The sequence below is a fragment of the Eptatretus burgeri genome, chromosome 13 (genome assembly GCF_056783735.1).
Source record: "Eptatretus burgeri isolate ZD-2024b chromosome 13, Ebu_testis_v1, whole genome shotgun sequence".
NCBI lineage: Eukaryota > Metazoa > Chordata > Myxini > Myxiniformes > Myxinidae > Eptatretus > Eptatretus burgeri.
The window spans coordinates 54,044,021-54,053,462 of NC_140973.1; the positions used below are offsets into that span (position 1 = coordinate 54,044,021).

General features: G+C 40.9%; 1 long non-coding RNA gene across 1 annotated transcript in view; it reads left to right on the forward strand.

Moving 5' to 3' along the window:
* The window catches only part of LOC147014500 (uncharacterized), a 106,659-nt gene that overhangs the window by 65,109 nt on the left and 32,108 nt on the right, over positions 1–9,442 (forward strand). The gene's annotated exons all lie outside the window — the stretch shown is intronic.

The window sequence follows — 9,442 nt, forward strand, 5'->3', positions numbered from 1 at the left end:
TGGTGGAGAACGAAACCTCATTCATACATACAGTATAACTCATCTGATTCTGAAGGTATTGCATTTATGTTTTTTCAGTGGCCATCTTGGATTTCGAGGTGAAGATGACCTCCAAACTATAAAATGACCATCCCATTGGATTTCTCACCTTAGAATCAGTGGAAAATGACACCCCATTCATGCTTGTAGTGTATTTGGTTCAAAAGATGTGATTCATCTTTTTGCCATTCTGGCCGTCAGCAACCATTTTGGATTTCGTACTCTGGAAGATTTTGCCAATATTTTTGAGAAGTGCATAGGAGCTAATTTTTTTCTAAAGTGTCAAAGGTAGCCAAATCCACCATAACATTTTGGAAGGAAACAAAAGGTCACAGATTCCACCGAAATGACCCGACAATCGATCTTGGCCTTCAAATCTGCTGTTGGCATTTCCGACCCCCCTCCCCCTCTTTACTGTTTCTTCTGTCCTGTTAAATCCTGATACATTCAGTGTACTCGCTCTTCCACGAGCCTCGACTATGGATACAAAAAAAACCACATGAATCGGAAAACGAACTTGCAGTTTAGCAGTACTTTAGCTCTGAATTTGTCCTGATCGAACACGTGCATTGAGGAGTGAGGAGTGTCTGCCACTCAGACACACTCACAGAGGAGTGTCTGCATGTCTGGCAGTCAAATAAAATTGAAAATCATTCCCAGCAGGAAACTTACTGTTTTTAAGGATGTCATAAAGGACACAAATAACAGGCACAAATAACTCATGTAAGGTGATAAATAAGGTGGTCTTTAAGAAGCTGCATCAATAGCGGTAAACTTCTAAAAAAAAAAATTTTTCTACAACGTTTAAAATCTTTATTTTATTTCAATTTAATTGGAAACGGAACTTCAACACTGTAGAACAGATATTGGCTTTTTGACACTCTCAAAAACCCTTCCATTTTGCAGCACTGACAAAATATTGCAGTATTTTACATCATCAGGACCAATCAAATTTGCTACTTGTAGACCCTGCCTATATCCTTTTCTCTCAAGACAACGTGGGATAAGGTGTTCTTTGCTTTTTTGGTTTTATATTAAAATACAAGTTATTAGTTGTAATAATATTTATAAACCTTATTTTTGACAGCTGTCAAACTTGTGCATGGTTACAAAACGTGAGCTGCAAACAGGTTGACCTTCAACCACAGGGTGTGCACTGTGCAGTTCACATGAGAATCAAGGTTCCTCAACCCTCGCTCCATACACATGCATCGTATACGCGTAGCTGGTCACAAATCACTTTACATGCCAGTTCAACAACCGACATGAACCAACTGTGACCGATATTGTGCTTTGAATGTGAACTTAATCCCACGCATTAGGATCCACGTCAGAGTCATTATAACGTGGACATTATTGTAACACTTCATTGATGATCTCATGAGGCCCATTTTTGGCTCTCACTATCAAGCACGTCTTGTCAAGGCACACTGATGTCTTAATTGGTCTGTGCTTCTTACATCGAGAATGAAAATCTTAAGGAACGAGAACTCTTTCTACCAAAGCCAGCACCTATCCAAGCTTTTCAGTAAAATAGATGATCAAAGGCCTACTTTGTGGGGAGCTTGAGTCTTTAGATGTGAAGAAAAATGGGACAACCTGTTTAATGTCCTATCGAAAAGATGGTATCCTCCACAGTGCAGGAACTAAATCCTAGTGTGCAGGGAATGAAACAAAAAGTGCAAGTCAGTGGTGAACTAGCTCACGACTGAGCTATTTTGCGATCCCACCTTATGAAGACAGTCGATAATGTACAATGGCTCACAGGATGTTGTATTTAGAGTTGTTGGGAATGATGGCATGTCCATCGTTTTGACAATCTCAAACCCCAGTCTTTATCACATTCAGTACGGTGTCTTATTACACAGTTTATGGATTTTTTGTTCAGCTGTGTCGAGGCTTGTGGGGGAGCTCAGACACATAGCTGATCAAGACGCAACAGAAGGAAAATAACAGTAGAAATAGATCGGGGGGGGGAGGGTGTGGGGGGCAGCTTACCTCTAAACACCAACAGCAAGGTGGAGGGATAAAATAGAGGGAGACTTGGAGAGAAAAAGGACATGGGGAAGAATGAAAGCAAGGGTAGGACTCAGGGGGTGAACAAGATGGAGAGACACGAAGGAGTCAGTGTGACAGGTGAGAGACATGATTGGGTCTTGATATTTCTGTCATGACTACTATTGGCATTGCATGTGGTACATGTTTGGGAGCCTCGGTGGTGTGTGTTTCTATCTAAGCAGAAGATAGGATTTGCCATTGGGAGAAATCCGTTTTGGAAAGTTTTCAGATTGTGTCAGTCTCATGGAGTCATATATGTCCTTTACTGAAGTGCCATGGCTGGTGAGAGAGGTGCCCACCCCTAACCAATTGACTTGGTGACAATTGAAATCGCCACATGAGGAAGAGAGAGTTGGGATTAGTGGTTCAAATTTGATTCAAACACTCAATGTTGGAAGTGGAAGTAAAAACTGGAAACTAAGAAAGAGGAGGGCTTCAGTAGACTAATGGGTGAAGAAAAGATCATGGTTGTGTTTGGGTGATAACCTGAGATGGTGGTGAATAGCTGTCCTGAAGCCCTGGAAAGAAGAAGGAGATTGAAGAGACTGAGGAAGTTGATTCCACAAGTGGGAGAAAAGAGGAACAAGTGAGTGGAGATGAGCAATGAGTTTGGATTTTGGGGGTTTCACTTAAAGAGAATTACTGGCAGACCATGTCCACCCTGCAGAAACCTGTGGTGACAGCACAGAAAGGGTAGTGGGTTCAAGACCAGAAATGAGGTTGTCGAAAACCCACCTGTGTGGGATGTGAAAGAGATAGGCCCAGAGACTCAGCTTCATTGTTTGAGATTCCAATGATCTTGAAGGCCTTGGCTTCCACTGCATCAAGCTGAGCAAGGTGTGGGGAAGTGGCACCAGCCCAAATGGGAGAGCAATATTCCATCAAGCTGTGGATGAAGGCCTTGCCGGTCCATAAAATTTCAGGTGTGCCAAGGAAAGACTTTGCACGATGGAGGATTTTTTGACAGCAAATGTCTTTGGAGGCCAACTTAGAAGTGTGGTTTGCCCAAGAAAGATCATGGCTGATAGTGAGGCCAAAATTTTTGAGTGACTGAACTTCTTCAAGAGGATTGTGACATACAAGCCTCGACATTGCATAAAAAAATAAAAAAGGAAATAGATGAGAGGGTAAATATTTAATCAACGTACACGTGATTTTGTATTTGACATTCTTTAACTAATGTTCTCTTCACTGTTTTGCATTCCTCATGATCTGAGCACGGCATATCTGTCGATGAAAGGACTTGTATAAACAATCATTATTTCCACTTACTTATTTTAAGCAACATCTTAGCGCAAACACACTCATCTTTGAGCTGTCTCATCTTGCATTTGATCACTGATTGAATCGAATTATCCTGAAAACGCCGTCTGGTGAAGTACCACCATGAGAATTGCATCTATCTGATACACAACACTTCTTGGGCAGGGAAGGGTTGCGGAGTTAAGCCATCTGTCTCTTCTGCTAGTGCGATGTTAAAGATTTCAAGGTATCGTGCAGTAGGGAAAATTAGGGTCCAATTGAGACATCTCCTTTTGTATCTATTCTTAACTAATGCATTGGCACAATATCATTGGTCGAGATTAGCTGTTAAAGGAGGTATCACAATCCAACTCTGTACATGTTTGGGTTTGGTACTCTGGGCTGTTTACAACTTAACCCCATTGCCTCATTTTGATTTTTGCGATTCTATATCTCCCGCAGCAGCCCTGTGAACCTTCGGTAATGATTTTACCTCCTAATGTGATATCACAACAAAATTCAATGTAAACAGAGATATGAGTTTTGTAATTAAAGATCAAAATGCATGATCAAGACAGGTCTTTATCGGGGAAAAAAAAAAAAACGTGGAAGAGATTTATCGAGACTTGCAAAATGTAATCAGCTAACCTGTCTCTGCAAAGGTGCCATATTGTCATCAATGACAGGCTCATGAAGGCCTGGTGTCAGCAGCTTAATGGGGTTATGTCAACAAATGCCAATCTTGTTATCCTGGTGGCAGGATGCTTTCCCATTTCCACCAATGTCCTCCTGGGAGAAAGGGTGTTCTTTTTTTTGCAACTTGCCTGTTATATTTTCTGTTATTTTTATTTTTAAGCCCGTCACCTTTTGAAAAACTGTTTCTTGTTTAAAGTTTCTGCTTGAATGTGCAGGAACTGTGAACCCAGACACAAATATGCAACCCTGGCATGACACGGGCCAAGCCCCCATGCACTCCACTTTTTTCTAACATGGTAGCAGCAGTCTGCTGGCAATTATACAATGACCTATAGAGGGTCAGATGCTGTTAGACTCGGCCAAAGCAAGACAGAGGAGATGGCAGGAAGCAATACGGACCCGAGAGGGCGTATTTTTCCTTGTTAAGAGTCGCTCGGGAGAATGAATCGCCCACTTTCTCCATTGTGCCCGACCCTGACAACAGGCACACAGAGCTCAGATCGGGGAAACGGGCTGTGCCATAAGCTGTGGTTATGGCTTTGTTTCGCTTCGTAGGCTGAGCCAATGAGAAAAACAGCAGCTGCGCACCCAGATGGAGTAAATAGGATGCCCCCAGGCTGTTCGATGAAAGCAAAAATGCCTCGAAACTTCCAGCCAGCTTTGACTCAGGTAGAAACCAAAAATGAAGTTGTTCTCTTCTGTTCGGTTCCACATTAAAATGGATCTCACCTTGGCATTGTTTCATTCATGATTTTGAATGCAACAAGAAAGGAGCGAGCTGTTCGTTTTGGAGCTTTATGAGACAACTAACACATTACCCCCCCCCCACCCTCCCAATAATGACACACACACACACACACACATACACACACACACACACACACACACACACACACATACACACACATACACACACACACACATACATACACATATATATATATATATATATATACATATATATATATATATATATATATATATATATATATATATATATATATATATATATATATATATATGTCCAGTGGTATATGAAGGAAGGTTTTTGCGGTTGTGATGATCCATTGAAATTATTAATAATGCACAGAGCTTGGCAGGTTTTATCCTCAGAAAATGTTGCCATCAATGAAATTAGATGGGTGCGAGACATTCTAACACGAAATGGATATGACAAAAGAATGCTACCCAGATTTGGTTAACCAAAGAGGATAGAACAAAGAGGGGAGGAAGAGGAAGAAGAAGAAGACAAATGTGGTTTCTGCGTCTTGCCATATTGCCCGGTATTATCAGAGAAGATTGGCAAAATCATACACAGTGCACAAGTCTGGGTAGCATGCAAACCCCTCTTCACCATTCGTCATGCCAACACAAAATTTAAAGATAAAGTACAATTTGGGGACAGATCACATGTGTTATATCGCACGGCATGTGAGTGTGGTCCGGCTTATGTGGAGTAAACAGGAAGAAATGTAAAACTAAGGATAAGTGAATGTACCGTAGTGGGGCAACTTAGCATAACAATTGTGCATTTTGTGAGGAAAGCACCAAATTTGGCACACGAGTTGCCTATCATATTATGAACAGATTTGGATATTGGGCCATCTCAAAATTTTTGATGGCAGTGGAAAATGGCTGCCACAGCCATCAGCGGCTGAATTTGAGATGGCCCAATATCCAAATCTGTTCATAATATGATAGGCTACTTGTGTGCTAAATTTGGTGCTTTCCTCACAAAATGCACAATTGTTATGCTATATTTAGCTAAGTTGCCCCACTACCAGACCTACAAGGCTGAGAAAGGCCTCACAATCAGCTGGAGCACATCATTGCATACATTATGGTCACAGTTATGATTAAAGCAACACACAGATTCTGGACGTCATGCTAAATAAACACCGCCGACTAATTTTGGAATATTGGCGTGCTTCAGCACAGGATGACAGATTAAGAGAAGAAACATTAAAACTTCCCACTCAGTACTACCCCTTGATCCAAAAAGCAGAAAGTGGTTGTTGCAAGCTCCAAAAACGAGGACAGTGAGGACCACAAACAACCCACGATATGCTGAGAACATTGAACCCAGAGGACATGCCAACCACTCCATCACAGATACACTCCATCACACAATCTTCACCGAGGTAGACTCGCTCCACCCACATTGCAACCCCGCTTATAACAGGCCAACGTGACCATATCACATCACCACGGAGGACTAACCCAGATGTACAATACATGCCAAATAACTTGCCAAGTTTTAATGTACATACTTATTTTACCAGATCACGCAGGAAATAGATGCAGAGCGAGAAGACAATCAATCAAGGATGATTAGCGTGAACAACAGGGACAAAAGTAATTATTTTGTTTTCCATTCTGTACATCAGTGTGTTGGACCAGAAGAGGATTAATACAAGGCTGAACAAAGCAGGTCCACACACTCAATTGTTCACTGGCTTTGAAGAAGTTCATAGTTTGTATTAATATTGACATGAGTTTGGTCGAGTTTTGTCATTTTGGTTGACTATGCATCTAACACACACACACACACACACACACACACACACACACACACACACACACACACACACACACACACACACACACACACACACGGATACTTTGAGACCTGGGAGGGTTCTCTGATCCACCTTCTGAAACCCACACATGGAGATAATAACCATCAACACACAATGACATTTTTACTGTGAGTAGACTCACACATGCAATTATGACAACTCTTCAACAAAAAAGCCTCAGCCTCTCCCTACCAGTTCTGTCCCATCATTGCTCATGCCCTCCCCCCACCACCACAATCCCGTCATCACCCTTCCCCTCCCAACCCTGAGGCATCGATCCCCTCCCTGCACCAAAAGTCCTCAACCCCCCTTCCCCTTCCAAAATTGTCCCATCTTTCCTCTTACTCTCCTCCCACTCATAAAAGCAAACGGGCATTCCCAAGTCAAAACAGTGGAATATGTCATGTTTTCTGATGCTCCATCATGCTGTCACTGATTTCACAGAAACCCGTTGACATAGACGCCTGTTCTACTCACAATTTGAAAAAAATAGTTGGAAATAATAGCAAACCTGCATAACCTCTGCAGTAAAAGTGCTTCTTGGGAAAAAAGGTAATTCTAAAGGGCGCTAAAGGGTAATTTTAAAGGGTTCCTAAATTGGCAGCTGTAGTATAAAAATTGTAGGTGGAGTTAGACGAACTGTCCAACCAATAGGTGGAACTCGCACGCACAAACAGGCACACACATGGCGGCGGCTCCTTTTATAGTACAGATAAAGCAAAAAGTTATTTTTAACAAACAAAAAAGAAGCAACTAAAGTGTGCTTAGCTCTGCACTTCACTCCGACGTTAGTGCATTTCACCCTGATATGCATCCCATTTATCTCTCGAGCTTCATGTTGAATTTGCTGATCCCTGAGAAAAATTGATGCTCTTTCAATGATTATTTCATCATCTCGTGCCCCCCCCTCCCCTCTTCCACCTTCTGACTCTCGCACTTACCTCGAATCTTCAACCTCTTTATTGATTTTTATTAGCTATTCCACCATGACTTTTGACATTTGAAATTGAACAGCCATTCAAGATTAACCTCCAACACCTTAATCGCATGCCCTTAAAATCTTCATCTTGAATTCTTCTTCTAATGTTATCAAACAACAATTCACTTCTCCCCCCCCCCCCCCCCCCGTGAATGAAACCTGATTTGAAGTCACAAGAGATAAAATATCCATGAATGAAAGTTATTTTTACTCAGGCTGGATAACAGGGTACTTTGAATAAAATGGAGATGCCGCCAGTTTTAATGATCAGACCAGGTAAACCTGAAACTAACACCTGCAGTAAAACATCCTGATTGTCACAGCCAGGTTTTCAATCTGATGAATGGATCAAGATGTAAAACTTAAACACAAATCAAAAGGAGGTTAATCCAGCTGTTCTGTTAGTTTGCACTCACTTGAGGAGGAATTTAAAGATTTAATTGTGTTCGTGACCAGTGAAGCAGGTGGATAAACTGTATCGGTGCTTTCGCTGAGACCCATTAATGATGTGACCGGCTTCTTGAAATAGGAATATATTACCAAACTATAAGGGCATGATGTGGAGCACATACCTCTGCCAGGCTGATTAGTTTACATTTTGTATCCCATTGATAGTCCAGATCTGTATTCTAACCTGAACTAAAATTGAATCGGCTTTTCTTGTCACCTAACCAACTCATCCACCAAGTTTCATCTGAATCCGTCCCAAACCTTTTGAGATATCGTGCTATATCATTAACCCTACTATGTCGCTTTTGGCCCTATCCCTCAATGGTGAAAAATCACATTAAAAAATTATCGGATCCAGATCCGGGTCCGGATATTCACCAAAATCTCATAATTTCGGCAGTGTCACATACCCAAGCTCTCCACCAAATGTTGCCCGAATCAATCCACAACTTTTTGAGATATTTTGTTCACAAACAGACAAACAAACAATGGCAATAAAGATGGCATGCATAGTGTGAAACTTGCAAAATCCATAAAACAAATTTGACCTCAACAATAATTTGTGGTTGAATTCAATGACCAAATATGCAACTCCTCTTCAACTTACAAGTCAATGGGATGAAAATTGATGATTTTAGAAACTCCACCTCAGTTGTTAACCTTTGACCTATGTTGACCTTTTGGTTTATGTTGACCTCAAAAATAATTGGTCGGTTGAATTCAGTGACCTGATATGCAACTCTTCTTCAAATTTCAAGTCAATTGGATGAAGATTAATAATTTTAGAAACTTGGCCTATGTAGACATTTTGGCCTAAGTTGACGTCAAAAAGAATAGATGGTTGAATTTAGCGAGCTGACTTGCAAATGCTCTTCAATTTTCAAGTCAATCGGATGAAAATTGAGGATTTTAGAAATCTGACATGTCGACCTTTTGGCCTACGTTGACCTCAAACATAGTTGGTGGTTGAATTAAGTGACCTGATATGCAAATCCTCCTCAAATTTGAAGTCAATCAGATGAAAATTTAAGATTTTAGAAATCTGAAAAAGTTGTTGACCTTTGGCCTATGATGACATTTTGATCTTTTGATGTCAAAATATATACGATTCTGTCGGCCCACCAACTCCACCACTTGACGTTTCATGAATATCAGTTTAAAATTGTGACCTGTAGGTGATTAAAGGTGAGTGGACAGACGTACAAACAGAAGCGAACAACATACTTATCAAAAAAATTAATATTTTTTTTTTACCAAGTAACAAATAGACAGACAGGCAGACAGGGTTGAAAACATAACCTCCATCCACCTTCAGTGGCAGAGATAATAAGTTTATCAATAATATTATCATGGTGGTTTGTGGGATGAATCTGAAAGACAGGGTTCAGATGACTTGTGC